Here is a 26,023-nt window from a genome sequence, read left to right on the forward strand (position 1 = left end):
GTAAAAGCTATCCCTGTGGGCTATTCCTAATGAGCTTGCTTTATCAGTTGTGAGCAAATACTATCCTTAAGAATTGCCTCTTGTAAATTCTCTACCTTCGATGTAAGACTCACTGGCCAATAATTCCCTGGTTTGTCCATATTGCCCTTCTTATAAACAGGAACAATATTGACTACTCTCCAAGCCTGTGGCTAAATAGAATGCAAAGATATTTGTCTAGGCTCCAGCAATCTTGCCTCTCTTAGTAATCTGTGAGAGATCCCATTAAGCCCTCTTTAAAATATTAAACACTTCCTTAAATTTGATATAATCATGTCCTATATCCATCCTTGACCACTATATTTCATTCCTTCCCCGGAGAATACTGATGCAAAGTACTCATTTCATATCTCAAACATTTTCTCTAATTCCAAACATAAATTCCCTCCTTTATTGTTGAGTGATCTTTATATCTCTCTCTGATTATCCTCTTGCTTTTAATGTAAGTATAAAATATGGTGGGATTATCTTACATCCAACTCACCAAGGACTGGTTTAACAGCCTGATGCATCCCTGGTTTAAAGTTTTTCCTGCTTTTACGTTCCTCAAGGGCCTCATCTGATTTCAGCTTCCTAATCTTTACATATGCTTCATTTTTATCTTCAACTAAATTTACCACATCTCTCGTTATCCAAGGTTTCAGATCCTTGCCTTCCTTGTCTTTCTTCCATAATCCTGAATCCTGAATAGCTAGCCTTAAAAGGACTCCCACATAAAAAAATAAAAATTAAAAAAAAGGATTACCACATGTCACTTCCCCTCCCCTCTCTCTTTTACACCCTCTCTATTCTGTACAAAACATCAAAATCCTGACTCCCGGTGGCACCATGCTGGACCAGCAGTCGCAACTTTTAGCTCTGCCGCTGTAAAATCGCGATTTTTCGCGTTAAAATCGGGTCTGGAGGTCGGGACCAATTCAAAAAACTGACTGGAGCCCCGGGACGTCGCGCTGATGATGTCATCAGTAAGCACTGTGATTTAAACGGAGGATAAAAGCTTTTAAATGAAAAACCCGTCTTCAGCTCAGAGCCCTCAGAAAACAATCTCAAAACTGCTGAAAACCCAGAAAACTGAAGAACAGACCTCTGAAGTGGATTCTGGAATGGCTGCAAGAGCCAAGACTGAGATGGCTACTAAGGAGAAACATGAACTGGAGGAGATAAAGAACTCGGAAGAGAACTGAGAAAGGATATTGAGGCTGGAAACTCAAAAATGATGGAAAATATTAATGTTAAACTGATGGAAAATATGTCGAACATCAATGCTGGTAATCAAAAAGTTATTGACTGCATTGGCATTATACAAAAACAAATTGAGGATGTGCATGAAGAGCTAATGGGGAGAATTAATAAAGGGGTAGAAGAATCTGAGAAGAAGTTTGAGGCTGTGCATGTAATTGTTTCTTCACAAGTAACTGAAATGAAAGACATGGAAACAATTGTTGATCAAATGGCTGAAGATATGCAGGGAATGAAGCTAGAACTAGACAGCCTCAAGAGTCAACTGGCGAAAGTCTCAGATAAATGTCTTGATCTCGAAGCTCGCTCACGACGCCAAAATTTACGAATACTGGGAGTAACAGAAGGGGCAGAGGGGAACAACGCCCGTGAGTTCACTGCCAACTTAAACAAACATGTACTCAATTTACCTGTGGAACCGGAAATTGAAGTGGCACATCGAATACCCAGATTTAAGCCAAGATCACAAGCAGATCCAGCCCACCCACGACAGGTCATAGTCAAACTTCGGGACATTTCAGCGCTTGAAGAGCTGATGAAAAAAATCAAATACGGAGTGCAGATGACGTTTGGAAACGACTCTATCAAACGCCTCCGGCAGTATCCCTATGAGATCGTGCAAAAGAGAAGAAAGTTCTCACAGACAAGACAGATTCTCCATGGAATAAAGATGTCAGATGTGGCATTTTTTTATCTGGCCAAGATGCGCATTACTTTCACTAATTCGGACGCATCTTATAAATATGCTCAAGAGATTGTGGCAGAAACTGAAGATTATTCAAGGCAGCAGGACAATATGGACAATTTCTTTCCTTTTATTACTTCACAGAGAACACCTGAAGATAAGGGAAGAAACACCATTCTCTAAGAGTTTAAAATGGAAGAGCATTTCCACGTGCACTGGTCTAGACACCTTATCTCCTTTGGACGCTTTGGAATTCAACTCAAGGACATTCTTTGTTCAAAATGAAGGAAAGGCTGATAAGCAACGCAGAGACGAACAGCAGAGCCGAATATGGAAAACATCACAAGGACAAATGGCGGTTTAAGATCTTAAAACAGCTTTACAAAATATAGAGAATTAACAATAATTAACAATACTAATATAGAAATATAAATGGAAACTAACCTGAACTATATAATGGGCAAAAAGTAATAATGTGCTAAAAAGAGTTTAAGTGTTATTTAGTTCGTGTGGGGAAGGGAGGAGACTCAGGCACCTGGCATAATTCCAGGAGCCTGTTTCTGGTTAACCCTTACAGCTAACAGCTTACTATTATCAAAGGTATAACTAATTATAAATAATTAGTAGATGAAAGTGTTAGATAAATAAATTTCACAGTAGCTGAACACAGATCTGATAAGTCTGAATGAAATATATATATATATATATATATATATATATATATATATATATATATATAGTGTGTAATTGGGTGAAATATAATTGATTTTTGAAATGGTACCGCCCTCCTAGGTTTAGAATAATAAAAGGAGCGGAGCTAATTGTACAACATCAACTTCGGAAGTCGAATATATGTTGAATCCCACAGACGTGTGTGACACGCACTACAGTGTCGAATACTTCAGACACTGTAATTTTACTTGTTCAATTTTTTTTTAATCACAATATGTCACTACTATGTGTTTTTTTCAAGGAAAATCACAAAAGGGATCTACCAAGGAAGTTAGTAATATAAACGCCCCCCAAATATCCAGAGTCCTGAGGTATGGATGCACCATAATAAATAAGGGTATTAAAATCAGAGAAAACGCAAGATGATAAACAAAAGAAAATGGGAGGAATCACACTGTGCAGCTGGAATATAAGGGGTATTAATGAACCAATTAAAAAGGGCAAAATACCAGCTCAGTTGAAATCATATAACACGGACATTACTTTTCTACAAGAAACGCACCTTAATCATCAAGATCAGATGAGATTGAGGGCGAATTGCATAGGCCAAACATTTCACTCCTCATATACTTCGAAATCCAGAGGTACCGCAATTATTATTCGCAAAGGAATATCATTCAAATCAAAGAACATTATATCAGATAAGGAAGGGAGATATCTTATAGTTACAGGAGAGATCCATGCTACGCCAATCACTTTGGTAAAAATATATGCGCCCAATTTTGATAATCCTCAATTTTTTAATAAAATCCTGAATACAATCGCATAATTTAACTACCAAAATGTTATAATTGGAGGAGACTTCAACTGTGTTTTAGATCCGTACTTAGATAAATCGATGCAAAAACAAAGAGGTAATATGAAATCTAAAACTAGTGAACTCTTAAATACCTATATAAAAAATACAAATATAGCAGACGTCTCGAGGATCGATACTCGTTTTATTCAATGGTACACAAAACATACTCACGTATAGACTACTTCCTAGTGGATACAAAACTAATCCCTTATACTATGAACCCTAAATATCACACCAATACGATTTCAGATCACTACCCGCTAACTTTCGTTTTAAAATTAGAAGGAATGTCTACGAACAAATCGTTCTGTACGTTTAACTCGCAAATTCTGAAAGACCCACAAGGGAGTATATATCTAAAAAAACAGATGGACCTATTTTTTGAGACAAACGATACACCAGATATATCGCGCACTTTATTATGGGAATCCTTCAAAGCATTTATTAGAGGAGTCATTATCCCGTATCAAGCTTTTCAAAACAAAAAGAATCAGAATGAACAAAGACAATTAGAAGAACAAATCAGACAACTAGATATAGATAATGCTAAAGATCCAACTATGGATAAACATAATAAAATTTTAATACTGAAATTTAAGCTAAATAAATTATTATCAGAGAAGTTTATAAGATTATTCCAAATTACAAAACAAGAACAATTCGAATTTGGGGATAAACCCCATAAACTTTTGGCACGCAAACTGAAAAATCGTGAAAAAGATCATGCAATCTTAAAGATTAAATCGGATAGAGGGGAATTATTAACACTACCTAATGATATCAATAAAAGATTTGCTCAATTTTACAAGAATTTATACACATCGAAAACGCTAATAGACAATAACAAAGTTTCTGAATTTTTGGACAATTGTAACCTTCCAAAACTAGAACTGAAGGAACACGAGGAACTGGCAGCACAAATTACATCTAAGGAAATAGAAGACACAATAAACACACTTAAGAATGGAAAAAACACCAGGACCAGACGGATTCAGAAATTAATTTTATAAAGGTTATTACGATATAGTTACACCACGTCTACAGAAAATGTATAAATACGCCTTTAAAGAACAAATCTTACCTGAAACACTAGCAGAATCAATGATCACATTAATACTTAAAAAAGATAAAGATATAGAAGAACCAGGCTCATATAGAGCTATTGCTTTGTTAAATACGATAAAAAAATATTAGCGAAAACTCTAGCTAGAAGACTAAGTCAATATGTTAGTAAATTAATAAATGAGGATCAAACGGGATTTATACCTAAGAGACATTCATTTAATAACCTGAAACGTCTGCTTAACATAATGCACTCTCACAAACCTCAAGAACAAGAGTTATCTATCATTTCATTGGACGCAGAAAAAGCGTTTGGTCAAGTAGAATGGGATTATATGATTAAAGTTTTGCAAAAATTTCAAATGGGAGGGAACTTCATCGCATGGATAAAATTATTATATAACAAACCCACGACTAGAATATTGACTAATAATATACTATCTACGAAATTCCAATTAACAAGGGGCAATAGACAAGGATGTTCATTATCACTGCTGTTATTTGCTTTGGTAATTGAACCTTTAGCTGAAAAAATTAGAACACACCCGGATATTTACGGTTATAATACAAAATATTCAAATAACAAAATATCCTTATACGCAGACGATGTATTACTGTATATCACAAAACCCCAAATCAGTATACCAAACATATTAAATCTAATTGAGGACTTTGGATCTTTCTCATGATACAGAATAAACTGGAACAAAAGTGAAATTATGTCGATAAAACCGAAAGACTCAACACATCTCTTGAAATTCCCCTTTAAAATAGCCACCGAAAAATTTAAATATTTAGGAATTGAAATCACTAGAAATTATCACGCGATGTTTAATGCCAATTATGGCCCCTTACATAAGAAACTAAATAATCTAATCAAATTCTGGAAAACGCTCCCGATGTCTTTAATAGGTCGAATAAATGCTGTAAAAATGATATTTTTACCACAAATCCTATATTTATTTCAATCAATTCCAATATATCTTCAAAAAAGTTTTTCAAAAAACTAGACTCAGACATTACAAATTTTATATGGGATTTTAAATCCCACAGAATACAACGAGCACACCTTAGTAAACCAAAAGAGATGGGTGGTTTAGCGCTCCCTAACTTTATGTACTATAATTGGGCAGTAAATATTAAAAATATGATTCACCTGCTGGACAACTTTGCCCAACAGGTGGACTGGATTGTAATGGAGAGAGAGGACTGCGCTCCTGGTAATACAGGAGCAACTCTCCTCTCACCAATGAATCTGAATAACAAAAATTATAATAAAAATCCAATGATACATAGCACAATTAGAACTTGGAAACAAATAAAACAGAATCTAAAATTAAGAAATCTATCTCTTTTAATGCCAATAGTCAATAACCCATTGTTTAAACCTTCAATTATAGTTAAATTATTTACACAATGGGAAAGAATGTGAATCAAAACGCTCGGAGACTTGTATGAATTAGGAAAATTATTATCATTTCAACAATTACAACTGAAATATAATTTGAAAAATAATCAATATTTTAAATATCTTCAAATCCGTGACCATCTGAAAAAATACTCAAAAGACTATCATAACATGCCCCCAGACTTACTGGATGAAGCCATGAAGACAAAGGCTGAATCAGCAAATCTAATATCATACTTATACAACTTTATTTTAAATACAGAAATACCTACAAACGATGGTATTAGAAGAGACTGGGAACAAGAACCAGCTATAAAAATTTCAAAAGAGAGCTGGGATAAACACTTACTATATGTGCATAAATGCTCGATCAACGTACGACATACAAAAACTAAAATAAATAAACTTTTCCCCAATGTCTCACCCATTTGTGTTAAATGTCAGTCACAAGAAGCAACCATAGCGCACTCTTTTGTTTTTTGTATAAAAATCCCAAAATTCTGGAACAAAACATTTGAAATCTTCACAAAATTATTTAAAATAAAACTTGTACCAAAAGCAGAATGGATCATTTTTGGAATATCGGAAGGTAACCCTGAATTAACCGTGTTTCAAAAGAACTTACTTAATTATGGGCTAATAATGGGAAAAAAAAGCTCATACTCAAATTTTGGAAAAATGCTCCAATATCAACAATAAAAATGTGGATTTCAAACATGTTCGAAACTCTACACTTGGAAGAGATGAGACTTGTCCTAGCAGGCAAAGTAGACCACTTCCAAAAGATGTGGTCTGCATTTATGGAACTATTACAAGCATAAGGTGCAATAGTAATTTAAAATATAAATGGTACCAGGATCTGGTAACGGGGGGTATAAAATAAATTTAAAAAACACACGGTTGGTATATCCTTTTTTTGCGGAGTTTTGTGTTAAAATAGAGCGATTGTTTTTACTTTTTTTTAATTTTCTTTCTAGGGTCTTATTTCCTTTCTTTACTTCCGTCTCTAACTTCCTCCCTAAGGGGCTTTCTTTTCATAGAAACATAGAAACATAGAAAATAGGTGCAGGAGTAGGCCATTCGGCCCTTCGAGCCTGCACCGCCATTCAATATGATCATGGCTGATCATCCAACTTAGTATCCTGTACCTGCCTTCTCTCCATACCCCCTGATCCCTTTAGCCACAAGGGTCACATCTAACTCCTTCTTAAATACAGCCAATGAACTGGCCTCAACTATCTTCTGTGGGAGAGAATTCCAGAGAATCACCACTCTGTGAGAAAAAAGTTTTCCTCATCTCGGTCCTAAAAGATTTCCCTCTTATCCTTAAACTGTGACCCCTTGTTCTGGACTTCCTCAACATCGGGAACAATCTTCCTGCATCTAGCCTGTCCAACCCCTTAAGAATTTTGTAAGTTCCTATAAGATCCCCCCCTCAATCTTCTAAATTGTAACGAGTACAAACCAAGTCTATCCAGTCTTTCTTCATATGAAAGTCCTGACATCCCAGGAATCAGTCTGGTGAACCTCCTCTGTACTCCCTCTATGGCAAGAATGTATTTCCTCAGATTAGGAGACCAAAACTAACGCAATACTCCAGGTATGGTCTCACCAAGACCCTGTACAACTGCAGTAGAACCTCCCTGCTCCTTTACTCAAATCCTTTTGCTATGAATGCTAACATACCATTCGCATTCTTCACTGCCTGCTGCACCTGCATGCCCACTTTTAATGACTGGTGTACCATGACACCCAGGTCTCGTTGCATCTCCCCCTTTCCTAATCGGCCACCATTCAGATAATAATCTACTTTCCTGTTTTTGCCACCAAAGTGGATAACCTCACATTTATCCACATTATACTGCATCTGCCATGCATTTGTCCACTCACCCAGCCTATCCAAGTCACCTTGCAGCCTCCTAGCATCCTCCTCACAGCTAACACTGCCCCCCAGCTTCGTGTCATCCGCAAACTTGGAGATGTTGCATTCAATTCCCTCATCCAAATCATTAATATATATCGTAAATAGCTGGGGTCCCAGAACTGAGCCTTGCGGTACCCCACAAGTCATTGCCTGCCATTGTGAAAAAGACCTGTTTACTCCTACTCTTTGCTTCCTGTCTGCCAGCCAGTTCTCTATCCACATCAATACTGAACCCCCAATACCGTGTGCTTTAAGAATGTATACTAATCTCTTATGTGGGACCTTGTCGAAAGCCTTCTGGAATCCAGATATAACACTTCCACTGGTTCTCCCTTATCCACTCTACTAGTTACATCCTCGAAAAATTCTATAAGATTCTTCAGACATGATTTACCTTTCGTAAATCCATGCTGACTTTGTCTAATGATTTCACCACTTTTCAAATGTGCTGCTATCCCATCTTTAATAACTGACTATAGCAGTTTCCCCACTACCGATGTTAGACTAACTGGTCTGTAATTCCCCGTTTTCTCTCTCCCTCCCTTCTTAAAAAGTGGGGTTATGTTTGCTACCCGCCAATCCTCTGGAACTACTCCAGAATCTAAAGAGTTTTGAAAGATTATTACTAATGCATCCACTATTTCTGGAGCTACCTCCTTAAGTACTCTGGGATGCAGCCTATCTGGCCCTGGCGATTTATCGGCCTTTAATCCATTCAATTTACCCAACACCACTTCCCGACTAACCTGGATTTCACTCAATTCCTCCAACTCCTTTGACCCGCGGTCCCCTGCTATTTCCGGCAGATTATTTATGTCTTCCTTTGTGAAGACGGAACCAAAGTAGTTATTCAATTGGTCCGCCATATCCTTGTTCCCCATGATCAACTCACCTATTTCTGACTGCAAGGGACCTACATTTGTTTTAACTAATCTCTTTCTTTTCACATATCTATAAAAACTTTTCAGTCAGTTTTTATGTTCCCTGCCAGTTTTCTTTCATAATCCATTTTTCCTTTCCTAATTAAGCCCTTCGTCCTCCTCTGCTGGTCTCTGAATTTCTCCCAGTCCTCCGGTATGCTGCTTGTTCTGGCTAATTTGTACGCATCATCCTTCGCTTTGATACTATCCCTGATTTCCCTTGTTATCCACGGATGCACTACCTTCCCTGATTTATTCTTTTGCCAAACTGGGATGAACAATTTTTGTAGTTCATCCATGCAGTCTTTACGTCTCATACCCTCAAAGTTACGTTTCTTTAAGTTCAGGACCCTTGTTTCTGAATTAACAATGTCACACTCCATCCTAATCAAGAACTCAACCATATTATGGTCACTCTTGCCCAAGGGGCCACGCACAACAAGACTGCTAACTAACCCTTCCTCATTACTCAATACCCAGTCTATAATAGCCTGCTCTCTCATTGGTTCCTCTACATGTTGGTTTAGAAAACTATCCCGCATACATTCCATGAAATCCTCTTCCTCAGCACCCTTGCCAATTTGATTCACCCAATCTATATGTAGATTGATGTCACCCATTATAACTGTTTTACCTTTGTTGCACGCATTTCTAATTTTTTGTTTGATGCCATCCCCAACTCCACTACTACTCCACTACTACTACAACACTTTCCTGCACCTTCACTATTCTTGCTCACTTTCCTTACTTCTTTTATTTCTACCTTTTTTAAAGCTCGAAAAACGAAGTGGTACAACAAATGTAATAAGATATATGTGATGTGTATTACTGTAATTTACTGTACTAATAAAATTTTAAAAAAACAAAAAATCATCAAAATCCAAAAACATTGAGTTGCTGTCCTTATTTTAAACCACGTTTTGACAATGGCCCGTCTTTCCTATAGATTTACCTGATTTAATCGCTACCTTTCCCCCACTGGCTAACTACCTGCTCTGGTTTCCACACCTTTCACATGTTAGTTTAACCCGTCCCGAGTAGCTCAATTTCCTTCAACGTCTGCAGATCGGTGGTGGCCAGTGCAATATTCGCTGTCACGTGCTGGGACAACAGGGCGAAGGCCATGGACGGCAACAGGATTAACAAATTCATCAGGAAGGTGGGCTTTGTCCTGGGGGTGGAGTTGGATTCATGGGAGGTGGTCTTGGAGGGGAGGATGCTCCTCAAACTGCGGAACATCCTGGACAATACAGCTAACCCCCTCCATGTCACACAGGTCAGCCTGAGGAGTACCTTCTGCACCATACTCTTATTTCTTGCTTCAGGAGAATGTGACACTAGTAATCTTGAGATTACAGCACTTAATCGTCCTAGATTTTCACTTTCTGCCTAATTCCCCAAATTCTCGTTGCAGGGCCTCCTCCTGGCCAAGATTTGGAAAATGATTTTGAGAAGCTTGTTACCAATAAGGACTGATATCTCCTAAGATATCATTATGACTATGAAAATGTCTGTGAAAAGAATATCAACTATTTATTTGTGTACATCAGTGCTTATTCAAAACTGATTGAAGAGAAACGTTTAGGTACAAGACCATTTCTTCAGACTGAAGAAGGGTCACGTTCAGACTCATCCCTTCTCTCCAGAGATGCTGTCTGTCCCGCTGAGTTACTCCAGATTTTTGTGTCTACCTTAGATTTAAACCAGCATCTGCAGTTCTTTCCTACACAGAAACATCTAGGTAGTTGTGTGACAGCAGAATATAGCATTGAAAACTGGAGATGGCACATGGTTCACTTTGAATTGATTGGAGATCTTAATGCCATATATAACAGCATAAAATATTTATTAATTCTTGTTTCCAATGGGGAAGCAGAAAGCCATCAAGAATCAAATGCTCCAAGGTTACTTCATGATGAATCATCAATTGGCTAGCTTTGTTCAAATACCTTAAAGGGCCTGTCCCACTTGGCCGTCATTTGCGCGCTATTTACATGACCTGGCAGCGTGTGGCTAGCGTGTCAGTAGTGCGGGATGGGCGCATGGAGTGGATTGGAGTGGAGGAGTGTGGAGTTGCGCGCGGTATCGCACAGCGCGCCAGGATTTCGTGCTGCACGAAATCTTCGCTCGCTACCGGCCTGTTGTGTAAATGACAGCCAAGTGGGACAGGGTGGTGTTTCGGGTCAAGACCCTTCTTCAGACTGAAACATCACCCATTCCGTCTCTCCAGAGATGCTGCCGGTCCCGCTGAGTTACTTCTGCATTTTGTGTATATCTTCAATTTAAACCAGCATCTGCAGTTCCTTCCCACAGACTAATTTGGTCTGCAGCTTGCTACTTTTCATTCACTTCATTTTTTGAATAGGGGCATTACACCTGTAGTTTTTCCAATTGCTAGCACCACTCAAGAAACGGGAACATTTTAGAAAATAACCATAAATATAATAAATTGGGTAAATATCATAAAATTTGTATTCAAATGACGTCACATACTCCAGACGGCTGTGCGAACGCATGATGACGTGCACAACAGTCATGTGACCATCGCGCGACTCTCGCGCATCAGTCACTACCGGCCTGTCGGGTAAATGACGGCCAAGTGGGACAGGACCTTAAGAATGCATAGTGTATCAACAGTGTATTCTGGCAGAGCTTCTAATGCATCATCATCTTCACATGTTATTGAAGAGAGGACAATAGATAGGTTTACAAGAATGGTCCCAGGGATGAATAGGCTAACATATGATGAGCGTTTGTGAGCACTGGGCCTGTACTTGCTGGAGTAGAGAAGAATGAGAGGGGACCTCAATTAAACATACAGAATAGTGAAAGGCTTAGATATAGTGGATGTGGAGAGTATATTTCCACTAGTGGGAGTGTCTATGACTGGAGGCCTTTGCCTCAGAAATAAAGGACGTTCCTTTAGGATGGAGATGAGGAGAAATTTCTTTAGTTAGAGGGTGATGAATCTGTGGGTGGGAATTATTTGCCACAGAAGGCTGTGAAAGCCAAGTCAGTGGATCTTTTTAAGGCAGAGATAGATAGATTCTCAATTAGTACAGGTGTCAGAGGTTATGGGGAGGTGGCAGAAGAACAGGATTAGGAGGGAGAAATAGATCAGCCATTATTGAATGGCTGAGTAGACTTGATGTGCTGAATGGCCTAATTCTACTCCTATTTTTTTATGACATGTCACTGAATAATGAAATTCTTACTTCCAACAGCAGCAGCAAAACATATATGTATAAATATTATTATAAAACCCATAACAGACAACAAAAAAAGTTCAGTATATATAAAAAAAAGCAAACAGGCTAATTACTAGACAATAGGAGTGCAAAGATAAAAAAATATATCCCAAAGTCTAGATAGTTCAGACCCTATTTGGAAGCTGTAGCGTTTAATAGCCTGATGGTTATTGAGAAGAAGCTGCTCCTGAACCTGGACGTTACATTTTTCAGGCTCCTATACCTTCTTCCCAATGCCAGGAGTGGCCAGGGTGGTGGGGGTCTCTGATGATACTGGATGCCTTTTTGAGGCCTCAACTCCTGTAGATCCCTTCGATGATGGGGAGGTCAGTACCTGTGATAAATGGGCAGTGTTCATCACATTTTGTAGTCCATTGTTTCCGTACTGTATCTCAAAACTAAACTAAACTGAACTAAACATTGAAGCAAAGATAGACACAAAAAGCTGGAGTAACTCCCTGCTTGAATGGATTTTGGGTCGAGACCCTTCTTCAGATTGGTCAGGGATAAGGGAAACGAGAGATATAGATGGTGATGTGGAGAGATAAAGAACAATGAGTGAAAGATATGCAAAAAAGTAATGACGATAAAGGAAACAAGCCATTGCTAGCTACAATGTACCTCCGTTACATCACCGACTGCATTGGTGCTGCTCCATGGAGTTTCCCCACAAAATTAAAGCATGGAATAGTCTTCACCCTACCTTAGTTGCCCAACCAGAAGCAACTAAATTTAAGGTACCTCTTTTTTCCCCAAGGGCCTTTTTTTGCTTAGTGCAAGAGTCAAGAGAGTTTTACTGTCATGTGTCCCAGATAGGACAATGAAATTCTTGCTTGCTGCAGCACAACAGAATATGTGAACATAATACAGAACAGGAGATAAAAGTTCAGTGTGTTTATATACCATAGACCATATATATACACAATAAATAAACAGATAAAATGCAATAGGCTGTTATTGTTCAGCCCTCTACCACTTCCAGTTTAAATTCCATTTAGAATATTTATGGAGGACTAGGAAACCAGAAGCAAGAGTTACTCCAGGGAGCTACTCCAGATCCAGGGTCAGGGAGTGATTCTGCGTTGGTTTGCAGCGCTGGCGGCGAGGCCCCCTAGATTTCGTGGCCCTAGGCTTCAGCCTATGAAGCCTAGTGGTAAATCCAGCTCAGCGAGGCCCCCCTAGATCTTGAGGCCCTAAGCTTAAGCTTTTCTAGCTTATAGGTAAATCATGTGCTGCTCAACGGCTTGGACTTCCGAATCGGCCACTTCCTACCGGAGATCGCGGCTCCCGAAGTCCACAGGCTGAACTGGACGGAGATTCACGCTGGCGACCCTCGGCAAAGGGATCCCAGGGCTCCACAATGTTGAAATCATCGCGGCCAAATACACCTGGAACATTTCTGACATTTCCATTTCTAGACCTCACTATATTCCATCGCAGGTGATAGACTACTGACCGACATCCTCTATAAACCCACTGACTCCCATGCCTTTCTCTACTACACTTCTTCCCAACCTGCTTCCTGTAAGGGCTCCATATCCTACTCCCAATTTCTCCATCTACACCGCATCTGCACCCAGGATGAGGTGTTCCACACCTGGGCATCAGAGATATCCTCATTCTTCAGGGAACGGGGGTTCCCCTCTTCTTCTATAGATAAGGGTGTCACCAGGGTCTCTTCTATACCCCGGAACTCTGCTCTTACTCCCCATCCCCCCCACTCATAACAAGGGCCGAGTCCCCCTTGTTCTCACCTTCCACCCTACCAGCCGTCACATACAACAAATCCTCCAACATTTTTGCCGCCTCCAACGGGATCCCACCACTGGCCACATCTTCCCATCTCCTCCCCTGTCTGCTTTCCGCAGAAACCACTCCCTCCACAAACTACCTGATCAATTCGTCCCTAGCCATCCAAACCACCCCCTCTCCTGGCACTTTCCCTTGCAACCGCAAGAACTGCTACACTTGTCGCTTTACCTCTCCCCTTGACTCTATTCAAGGACCCAAGCAGTCTTTGCAGGTGCGGCAGAAGTTCACCTGCACCTCCTCCAACCTCATCTATTGCATCCGCTGCTTTAGGTGTCAGCTGCAGTACATCGGTGAGACCAAGTATAGGCTTGGTGATCGCTTCGCCCAACACCTCCACTTGGTTCACAATAACCAACCTGATCTCCTGATAGCCCAGCACTTCAACTCCCCCTCCCATTTTGAATCTGACCATTCTGTCCTGGGCCTCCTCCATGGCCAGAGTGAGGCCCACCGTAAATTGGAGGAACAGCACCTTATATTTCGCTTGGGAAGTTTACACCCCAGAGGTATGAACATTGACTTCTCTAATTTCAGGGAGTCCCTGCTTTCTCCTCCCATTCCCAGCTCTCCCTCAGCCCACTGTCTCCGCATCATCTTTTCTTCTTCACGCAATCCCCCCTCCCCCCTCACATCAGTCTGAAGAAGGGTTGACCCGAAACGTTGTCTAGTTCCTTCGCTCACTATATGCTGCCTCACCCGCAGAGTTTCTCCAGCATTTTTGTCTACAAACCATTGTTAGCTATTTGTTGGGTGAAAATGAGAAGCTAGTGCAACTTGGGTGGGGGAGGGATAGAGAGAGAGGGAATGCCGGGGCTACCTGAATTGAGAGAAATCAATATTCATACCACTGGGCTGTAAGCTGCCCAAGCGAAATATGTATTTAGCCTCACTCTGACAATAAAGGGACCGAGGACAGAAAGGTCTGTGTAGGAATGGGAAGGAGGATTAATGTGTTTAGCAACCGGGAGATCAGGTGGGTTCAGGCGGGCTGAGCGAAGTTGTTCTGCGAAACAATCGCCCAGTCTATGTTTGGTCTCGTCGATGTATAAGAGTCCACACCTTGAACAACGGATACAGTAGATTAGGTTGGAGGAGGTGCAAGTGAATCTCTGCCTAACCTGAAAAGACTGTCGGGGTCCCTGGACAGAGTCAAGGGAGGAGGTATAGTGACAGGTGTTGCATCTTCTGGGTTGCAGGCGAAGAAGGTACCTCGGGAGAGGCTGGTTTAGGTGAGAAGGGATGAGTTAACTAGGGAGTTGTGGATGGAACGGTCTATGCGGAAGGCGGAAAGGGGTGGAGATGGAAAAATGTGGCTTGTGGTGGGATCCCATTGGAGGTGGTGGATATTTCAGAGAATTATGTGTTGCATGCGACGGCAGATGGGGTGGAAGGTAAGGACTAGGGGGAATGTCTCTGTTGCGACTAGGGGGAGGGAGAGCAAGGGATAGAGCTGTAGGGTACTGAGGAGACACGAGTGAGGGCCTCATCTATGATAGGAGAGGGGATCCCCCATTCCCTAAAGAATGAGGACATCTCCAATGTTATATGTTATTATGGAACACTTCTTCTTGGGCGCAGATGCAGTGTAGACGGAGGAATTGGGAGTAGGGGATAAAGTCTTTGCAGGAAGCAAGGTGGGAGGAAATATAATCGAGTTTGTTGTGGGAGTTTGTAGTAGACATCAGCCAATAATCCTATGATGGAGATTGAGATCAAGAAAGGGGAGGGAGGTGTCGGAGATGGTCCAAGTAAATTTGAATGCAGGATGAAAATTGGTGGTGGAGTTGATGAAGTCCATGAGTTCTACATGGGTGCAGGAAGTAGCACCGAAGCAGTCATCAATGTAATAGAGATAGAGTTCGAGGATAGGGCCAGTGTACACCTGGAACATGGATTGTTCAACGTACCCTACAAAGAAGCAGAAACCTTGAAGCATACGAGTGAATCAGATACTGTAGTATTTACAATTGACTGTAGTTCAGTTTTCTTTATCATTTTTTCTGGTATCAGTGCAAAATCACCACATTGTATAAATTACCACAACATGCATTGGCAGGTTTTGAACTCTTCTTCCAAATGACTGCTTGAGATTGAAAGGCTCAGACTAGTTCCTGAACCTGGTGGCGCCCAATTTATGTGTCCACAAAGCAATCTTATAAAACAGCATCCTTCACGTAGTGAGTTCCAGACCCTTGCTACTCTCTGGATAAAAATAAATAAATGATGCACACTCTTGCCCAGAGTAGGTGAATCGCAAACCAGTGGACAAGGGTTTAAGGTGCAGTGGAAAAGATTTAATAGGAATCGGAGGGATAACCTTTTCACACAAAGGGTGGTGGGTGTATGGAACAAGCTGCCAGAGGAGGTAGTTGGGGCAGGGACTATCCCAACATTTAAGAAACAGTTCAACTGGTAAATGAACAGAACAGGTTTGGAGGGATATGGACCAAACGCGGGCAGGTGGGACTAGTGTGGACAAGTTGGGTCGAAGGGCCTGTTTCCATGCTGTCACTCTATGACACCATGACTCTGTGACTCTCAGCCATCTGCCAGGTCAAGAGGTACAAATCACAGGTAAAGCATAACATAGAAAGATATTATTCTTGCCATCATACCCATGCTAGTTGAAAAGGAGCTTCCAATTGTTTTCAACTTCCAGCACTTGATCCATAATCCTGTGTGTGTCAATTCTTTCAAAACACGTGCAGGCATTTCCTAATTGACGTGAGGCTTCCTGCCTCTATCATCCTTTAAGGTACTGAGTTCCAGACCATTGCCTAATCTGTTCTTTAATTATTTTTCCAATTACTGTGTCCTGTTGCACATTCTTTTAAGGTAAAGAAATATGTATGCAGTCAGATGAAATCCGCAGTCTGACCCAGCCTTAGAACTCTATATCCTAAAATCCAGCACAGCAGAATTTAAAAAAAAAAAAACTATATCTTTGCAGGGAGAGTTCTTTTGGCCCAATTAGCACAATGGTGCATTGTGATCTGCAGATTGTTCCCTCTATCTGAATGAACTAATCTCTTCCTCCACCTCTCCCATATGTGCAAATTACCACATCATGTCCAACCTCTCTTTCCGTTTGAGTCTTGACTATCAATGGCTCACAAATTGCAGTATTAGAAGGAGATGTGATCCATTGAAGTACCTGAGTGGTTTGTCATTCAGTAAGATCATGGTTGATCGTTTACTTCAGAGCCAGTTTCTCATACTATCACCACGTCAATTAATTCTCTTCAAATCTTTCAATCTTTGCTTTGATTTTCTATCTCTGGTTCATGACACTTCTTCCCATCTCTGCCTTGAATGGCTGATCCGTTATTGTGAGATTATAACCCAAACTTCCACTACCTCCTGTATGGGAAACATCATCTTTGCATCTACCCTGTCAAGGCCCATAAGAATTTTGTATGTTTTAATGAGATCATCTCTTCATCCTTCTACACCTATCTATGGGCCAAGTTTGCTTAATTTCTCCTATTTAAAGCATGTCCTTCTTGGAAGGGAGACTGGGCCTGTATACAATATTCCACATATTGCATCTCATCAAGACTATATAATTGGAGTAAGATTGCTCTCCCCTTTCACTCAGAACATTTAGCAATAAAGACCAGCATATAATTTGCTTTCATAATGAATTGCTGTACCCATATGTTAACCTGCAGCATTTTTTATAGAAGGACATCCATCTGAACATCAACCTATTTCAATATTCCATCTTTTAAAAAATAATTAATCTTTCTATTTTCTGCCAAAATGAATGGCCTAACGTGTCTCCACATTACATTTCATCTCCCATGTCCTCATCTATCAATGTAACCTGCCTGCATCCACTGAAGTCTCTTTACATCCAACTCTCACCCTACACTTCCACCTAGAGTTGTACTATCATCAAACTTGGGGATCGCCTCATCCAAATCATGGCTATGGGTTGTGAACAACTAAGTCAAATTATTTTGGACAAAGGCAATTATTGATGCTTCAGATGAAATCCAAACATAATTTTATCATGGTTAAATTTTGTGCGAATTATATAAAAATATGAGAGAGACAAAAGGAGAAGAGAGCAAGGTAGAGGATGAAATTTGAGTAAAATAAAAAAACAATTACAAACTGGAGAGTGAGGCATGGTTTGGAGAAAAAGCATGTGATTTTAAAAAATAGGACTAGAAAGTGGAAAGTGGAAAGGTAAAGAGGAAAAACTTTTTTTTTTAATTGCTAAAACCATAAGGATTCAGAATTTGCAGTAATTTCCAGCCGAGCAGAAAAATAAGATTTACGTCACAATTAATCATGTTCTGTCAAATTTTCAACAGGTTACAATGTGATAAAATTCAGAAATAATGTATTTTATCAAGGTTGGATTGCTATGACTTTAATGACTGGTATTAATCCCAGATATAAACAAAAAATTCTTGGCTGAGGTTTTGCACTGGTGAAAAGAGAAAATAAAATTTATTTTTAACATGAAAGGTAGTTAACCAAGAAAAGATGTAGAAGATTAAAATCTAATCACATGCAAACACGTTGAAATATCACAAATCAGATGACATTCACACTGTATCTATTTAAGTTAGTTTCCAGACATATTGCATCAACCTACTCTCATTTCAGCACTTGAATACTGAAGGATTTATTAAATTACAATATTTTAACATGTTGCTTGTCTTTGCCAAAAGTAACTTTTTTTGGAGGGGTGTTCCATGGATGAATTAAATTAAACAGTAAGAATCCAGTAAAAAAATACACATTTTGCTCCAGCATGCTTTCACACTCTCAGTAAGTGCTGGAAATCTGTTAACCATCTGCCTTTTCCCTGCATCTACTTGTATTTTTGCTGGTGTCAGATGATTACCTAGTTGCAGCTGAGAAATGGTAACAATGATGTTATATTAGTTATTTTAATTAAAAAATGGTTTGTGTGGGATGGATCTTTCAGTTTATAGTCTCCGGTGTTAAAACGGTGAGAGGTGTGGAAGAAACTCCATTTGTAGGCATCTGTTCTGTTTTTGGAATCTATGCTGGTGAAATGTGAGCAGCTCCGGAGAAATGTTAGCTAAAATAATGGTCAGCGGACAAAGTTGGGTGTTTCCCAAAGATGGGTCTCGACTTGAAATGTCACCTATTCCTTTTCTCCAGAGATGCTGTCTGACCCACTGAGTTACTCCAGCTTTTTGTGTATATCTTCAGTTTAAACCAGCATCTGCAGTTCCTTCATACACAAAGTTAGGTGTTTGGTCCATTGGTGTATTTGTCATGATAAGAGTATCCTTATGCCCCTGTCCCACTTAGGAAACCTGAACGGAAACCTCTGGAGACTTTGCGCCCCGCCCAAGGTTTTCGTGCGGTTCCCGGAGGTTGCAGGTGGTTGTCAGAGGTTGCAGGCAGTGGAAGCAGGTAGGAAGACTGACAAAAACCTCCGGGAACCTCTGGGAACCGCACGCAAAATCTCCAGCGGTTTCCATTCAGGTTTCCGTTCAGATTTCCTAAGTGGGACAGGGGCATAATATGTGATGGGAACTTTGCAAAAGCATGTGAGGGTAGTTCAGGTGAAAGTGGGAGAGAAACAAAAGGGAAATTCGTTTTGCTGAGGAAGGGCAAGGAAGAAAGGGTATATGTTGTTCAAGAAGGAACTGCAGATGCTGGAAGATCGAAGGTACACAAAAATGCTGGAGAAACTCAGCGGGTGCAGCAGCATCTATGGAGCGAAGGAAATAGGCAACGTTTCGGGCCGAAACCCTTCTTCAGACTGATGTTGTTATATGTATATGTTATTATTGTTGTTATTATTGGTATATGTTGTTGTTTAACAAAGTATAGAGTGAAAGGCCATAAGAGGCAGCTGAGTAACTGGCTAAAGATTAATTGAGATTTCAGTCACATGCCATAAGCTATATATACTTGGAAACCCAAAGTCTTTATAGTTTCATTGTTCTTAGTAAAATGTTACAATACCCATCTCCCGGTCTTTTTCCATTACTCCAGATATTCGATCCCACACTTTACGGATTACTCCAGTAACTATTAACTATGATAAATAAAATACTTAATAATATATTAGAGTATAGTGAGATTTATCCTCTTTTTCCCTGCACTAGATGTAGGTAAATAAGGTGCAGTGGATTTGCATACCAGCTTCCTACCTTAATTTTACCAAGTAATATTCTGAATCTTCAGCAATAAGGATACTCGGCTTTGTTAAAAATATATATGCAGGTATTGAAAATGTCCCCTTCTTGTGTGAGTAGTCCATCCAGGTCAAGGATGACTCCAGTTCTCTGGCTTCTAAGGTGGCTGATGATGCCAATGTGAGACCTGCAAACTATGCCAATGAGGAAGAGGGCCAGGTAATGATTGATGGGGTGGATGCACAAGCAGTCCGAGAGAGAGGCACACTTTACACTTAAGCTATATATACTTGGAAACCCAAAGTCTTTATAGTTTCATTGTTCTTAGTAAAATGTTACAATACCCATCTCCCGGTCTTTTTCCATTACTCCAGATATTCGATCCCACACTTTACGGATTATTCCAGTAACTATTAACTATGATAAATAAAATACTTAATAATATATTAGAGTATAGTGAGATTTATCCTCTTTTTCCCTGCACTAGATGTAGGTAAATAAGGTGCAGTGGATTTGCATACCAGCTTCCTACCTTAATTTTACCAAGTAATATTCTGAATCTTCAGCAATAAGGATACTCGGCTTTGTTAAAAATATATATGCAGGTATTGAAAATGTCCCCTTCTTGTGTGAGTAGTCCATCCAGGTCAAGGATGACTACAGTTCTCTGGCTTCTAAGGTGGCTGATGATGCCAATGTGAGACCTGCAAACTATGCCAATGAGGAAGAGGGCCAGGTAATGATTGATGGGGTGGATGCACAGGCAGTCCGAGAGAGAGGCACACTTTACACTTTTAGACTTTACAGATAAAGCATGAAAACAGGCCCTTCAGCCCACTAGGTCCACCACAAGGGAGGTGGCACAGTCACAATAGACACAAAATGCTGGAGTAACTGAGCAGGTCAGGCAGAATCCTTGGAGAATATAGATAGGCAATGGTTCAGGTCGATAGGAAGAAGGGTTCTGACCTGAAATGTCACCTATCCATGTTCTCTGTGGATGCTGCCTGCCCCGCTGAGTTAATCCAGCATGTTGTGTCCATCTTGGGGATAAACCAGCATTTGCAGTTCCTTGTTCCCACATTACATTGCCCTGACATTCTTCTCACTCCCTGATCTCTCTCCTAACTCCCTGAGGCCCAGATCCTAACCTATCAATCTAATTTCCCAGTGTCCTTGAACTCTCTCATCCCATAACATTCCAGATCTAACCTCCAGTCTCTAATTCAGACCCAAATTCTCAGCCACATAACAAAACTCCACCATAACCCAAAACCACTTTTCCTGAAATCTATCTCTTAATTTCTTGGTATTGATATTTCAGTCATGCACTCCCTCCAAGCTTATTGCAAAGCTTATTTATGAGCTATGGATGCTACTGAAATATGCAATTATGTAATTTTGAGTTAATGGTGTCCCAAATGCATCATAGTTTTAGAGCCATTCAGATCAAGCATAATACATCCTTGAATTGCAGAATCACACTGATGCCTTTAGTGAATATGTGAAGAAATTAACAATCATTTTGTATCATATCCATGTCAATTTGTCTTTGGTTCCATCACAATGTTTATTCAAAAGGTCCTCAATTTCTCCTTAGTAACTCCCTAGTATTACTTAGACTTCAAAAATAGATATTTCATTTTTTAAGAATGGTACAATTTTGATTTGTTATCTTTGCTCACAAAATTCTAGTGCATCATTATTGCTGGTAAAGCTATTCAGGCTGCTTTACTTATTATACTCAGTAAATATCTTTGTTTTATGTCATAATTTCTCATCAGACAAAATGCAAATATAATCTTCATATATTTACTGGACAAATTCTCACCATTTATATTATAGTGGGCAGTTGAAATTGTAGCCACTGGTAAGGCAAGGTTGGCAGGTCGTGTTTTTTAAATGGTTTATTAAAGGGATGTGGGTTTTGCAGGCGGAGACAGCATTTAATTGGCCACCCCTAATCGCCCTTAAAAATGTAATGGTGATCTGCCTTCTTGAACTGCTGTAGTTCTTGAGGTGTGGATATACCCTCTATGATCTTAGATAGGAAGTGCCAGTATTTTGACTCAGCGATGGTGAAGAAATGGTGATATATTTCCAAGTAAGGACAAAATGTGGTTTGTAGAGCAACTTCCAGATCATGATATTCCCAGGCTTTTGCTCCCCTTCCCTTCTAGATGGTACACATCTACCATGGGGAATATGAGGAGAAGTTATGGGGAGAAGTTATTGTGCATCCAATACCTGGTACAACCTGGTGGGTCAGACAGAATCTCTGGAGAAAAAGGATGAGTGATGTTTTGGGTTGGAACCATTTTTCAGACTCAATGTAATGGGGGGAGGGGATCAGTAGGTAGGTAAATGCCTCCCTTTTTGTGTCAGGCAGGATAGGCCATCTCCTACCTACAATTTCCCCCTCCCACCTACTTTCGAAAACGTCACCTATCTTTTTTCTCTCGAGATGTTCTCTGACCTGTTGAGTTGCTCCAGCACTTTATGTCCATCTTCGATATAAACCAGCATCTGCAATTGCTACCTACACAGCTGGGTACAACCTGCTGCTCTTGTGCATCAAAGTTGGGGGAGTGAATGGTTGTGGAATAGGGTGCCTATCCAGCAGCCTGCTATGTCTTGTATGGGGGAAAAAAAGGCCAAAAGTGCTGGAGTAACTCAGGGGGTCAGGCAGCATCTCTGGAAAAAATGGATAGGTGGCATTTCAGGTCGAGACCATTCTTCAGATTGCAGGGTCTGAAAAATGGTCTCAACCCACAATGCCACCTATCATGTACTTCAGAGATGTTGCCTGACCCGCTGAGTTACTCCAGCACTTTTGGTAGATCGATCTTCAACCACATCAACCATCTTCATTTGATTCTAGCCAGTAAGAGGTTTTCTACCTAATTCCCATTGACTTCAATTTAGCCAAGACACCTTGATGCCATACTTGATTAAAAACTGCATTGACATCAAGGGCAGTTACTCTCATTTCACCTTTGAAGGAAAGCTACACTCTCAGGAAGCAAGATAAAGTATGATCTTTGAACTAAAGAGAAGTTAAAGAATACTTTAATTGTAGACCAGTATAATTCATTGGGCATTTCAAAACCACATATTCTGCCCTTAATTTTAAATATTGCGTTGATCTTAATCACTATACAGTTAAATAACTACATACATGGCAAACCACAGAGTGCTGGAGGAACTCAAATGTCAGGCAGTATCTGTGAAGGGAATGCACGGATAATCTTTCCGGTCAGGACCCTTCTTTGTGCTGAAGAAGGTTCCCTATCTGAAAAGTTGTCTGTCATTTCCCTCCAGAAATGCTGTCTGATATATGTGTCTACATATATGGCATTTGGGAAAGAGAGGAAGAGGAAAAGATTGTCCATAAATGGAACTGCCCAGTGAAGGCCGGGAAGTAATCCAATGCAAAACAAAAGGACCTGTCCCACTTATGCTATATTTTAGGCGACTACCGGCGACTAGGTTGTCACCACATGGTCGCCGGCTTGTCGCCTGTATGGTCATGAGTGGTCATCGGTGACTGTGGTTTGATGCCAATGAGCGTAGCTTGACTTCTCTTGACGTAAGTGCCATCGTAGGTTGTCGCCAGGTGACGTAGGTTGTCGCCGATGCTGACTTTGATGAATTCCATTGGTGACTACCTACGTCAACCGGTGACTGAATTGTCTTCAATTGTCTTCAGTTGTTGCCGATAGGGTCGTAGCTTGTCGCGGTTGGACATAGGTTGACTTTGGTTGTCGTAGGTTGTCGCCTGTGTAGTCGTAGGTTGTCGTAGGTGTGGTCCTAATGGGACTCCGGTTGTCGTTAGCTTGCCGTCGACTTGGTGGTAGTTTGTTGTAGCTTGTCGTAGGCATTGTCGAAGGGGGGGTCCAGTTGCCGTTTTTTCTGCGACCTGCTACAACTATGAAAGTCACCGGCCGTCGCCTAAAAAATAACCTAAGTGGGACAGGCCCTTAAGGAATTATTGGCTGAAGGATAAAATTATATCTTGGCACATCTGTTATTAAAGATGCAGATTGAGAGCATTTGCAACATAATTTGTCGATAGAGTAGAAGCAAGGTTATGTAGTGGAAAACTGAAGTTGGTGCAGGCTCGTGAGAGGCAGTCCATTTTGTGCTGCATCTTCTACTCTGTGCTGGTGTTGAGGGCACAATCATCAGCGAATAAGAAGTCTCTGATGACAATCTCCTTCAACTTTGTAACAGCCAGTAGGCGCCTGAGGTTGAATAACCCATCATCAGTCTTGTACTTGACGTGTATACCATCCCGACAGTCACAGAAAGCATTAGTCAGCATGGTGGAGAAGATCATGCTAAAGAATGTAGGGACAAGAACACAGCCTTTTTTCACGCCGTTTGTCACTAGGAAGGCATCCGACTCGTCTCCATCATCTAATACTTTCACCATCATGCCATTGTGGAACTGCTGGGACAGCCAAATGTCTCCATTATCTTCCACAAGCCATCTCTGCTGACCATATGGAAGGCCTTGGTAAGATCAACAAAGATCACAAAGAGGTCACTGTGCTGCTCTTGGCATTTTTCCTGGATCTGACGTGCCACAAATATCATGTCTACAGTTCCATACTCTGCACGGAAGCCACACTGGCTATCTGAGAGGAGACCCTGCTCAAGGTGTTGGAGAAGTCAGTTGAGCAAAAATGAGCCAGGATCTTCCCTGTTACGGACAGGAGGGAGATACATCATCATCACTAAAAAGATTGAAGTTATGTACCAGCCTGCGTCCTACCAAGACCACCCATCACAGTAAAGGGGCAGAATCTACCGGCAGTCGATAATTTCGTCTTGGCAGCACACTGTTCCGAGCAGTGAACATAGATGCAGAACTCAACAACAGGATCTCCAAGGTCAGCACTGCTTTCGGTAGATTTCGTGAAAATGTCTGGGAGAGGAGAGGACTCAGCGTTCCCACCAAAATGAAGGTCTATCGTGCAGTAGTTCTCACCACCCTCCTCTATGCCTGTGAGGCCTGGAATGTCGACAGCAGACACGTAAACATCTCAACCACTTTCACTTAAGCTGTCTCCGCAGACTCCTCCACATTAGGAGGCAGGCCAAAATCCCGGACATGGAAGTCCTGCAATGAGCTGGCATCTCCAACGTCTACACCCCCCTTCAGAAAGCCCAAGCCAGATTTGCTGGCCATGTCATCCGAATGCTGGACCGTCAGCTGCCAAAACAGCTGGCTCAGTTTGGGGGCAGAAGAAATGCTTCAAAGACTGCCTCAAACTATCCCTCAAAGACCTTAACATCAATCTCCATTCTTGGGAATCCCTTGCCCTGGACCAAATTGGCGAAGCAAGATAAACACAGGAGCAGGTGCAGCTGAGAAGAAGCGCACCGCAGAAGCTCAGAGGAAATGCGCCGCGCACAAGGTTTGAGCCACTTCAACTTCTATTGCAGCACCTACCCAACGGTGTCCCATATGCGGGCGATCCTTCGGGTCCGGATCGGTCTCACCAGTCACCTCCGGACCCACAAACAGAAAACACTGAAGTCATGGTCTTCTTTCACTATGAAGGGCGAACAACAACAGTGGAAAACTACATGTAGTTATATTATGGATTTTCAATATACCAGTGCAAGTCCTGAAATATAGGTTGTATTTAAATGAGTATGGACTTTGCATTTTTAAAAGATGATGGGGTGGGGCTAAATTTGTTCTTCATTTTTGCAGTAAAGTCATAAACTGTTCTTAATAATTATTTTCACGATATTACTGTAGGAGATTGCCATTCTTTCAATACAATACAATACAATACCTTTATTTGTCATTTGAACCTCACATGAGGTTCAAACAAAATTTAGTTTCTGCAGCCATACAATAAAAGAACCAAAACACACACCAACACTATTCACATAAACATCCATCACAGTGGCTCTCCTCCTCACTGTGATGGAAGGCAAAGTTCTTGTCTCTCCCCTGCATTCCATTTCCCTCCCGAAGTCGAGGTCAAAGCCCCCGGCGGGCGC

This window comes from Leucoraja erinacea, chromosome 1 (genome assembly GCF_028641065.1).
Source record: "Leucoraja erinacea ecotype New England chromosome 1, Leri_hhj_1, whole genome shotgun sequence".
NCBI classification, from domain to species: domain Eukaryota; kingdom Metazoa; phylum Chordata; class Chondrichthyes; order Rajiformes; family Rajidae; genus Leucoraja; species Leucoraja erinaceus.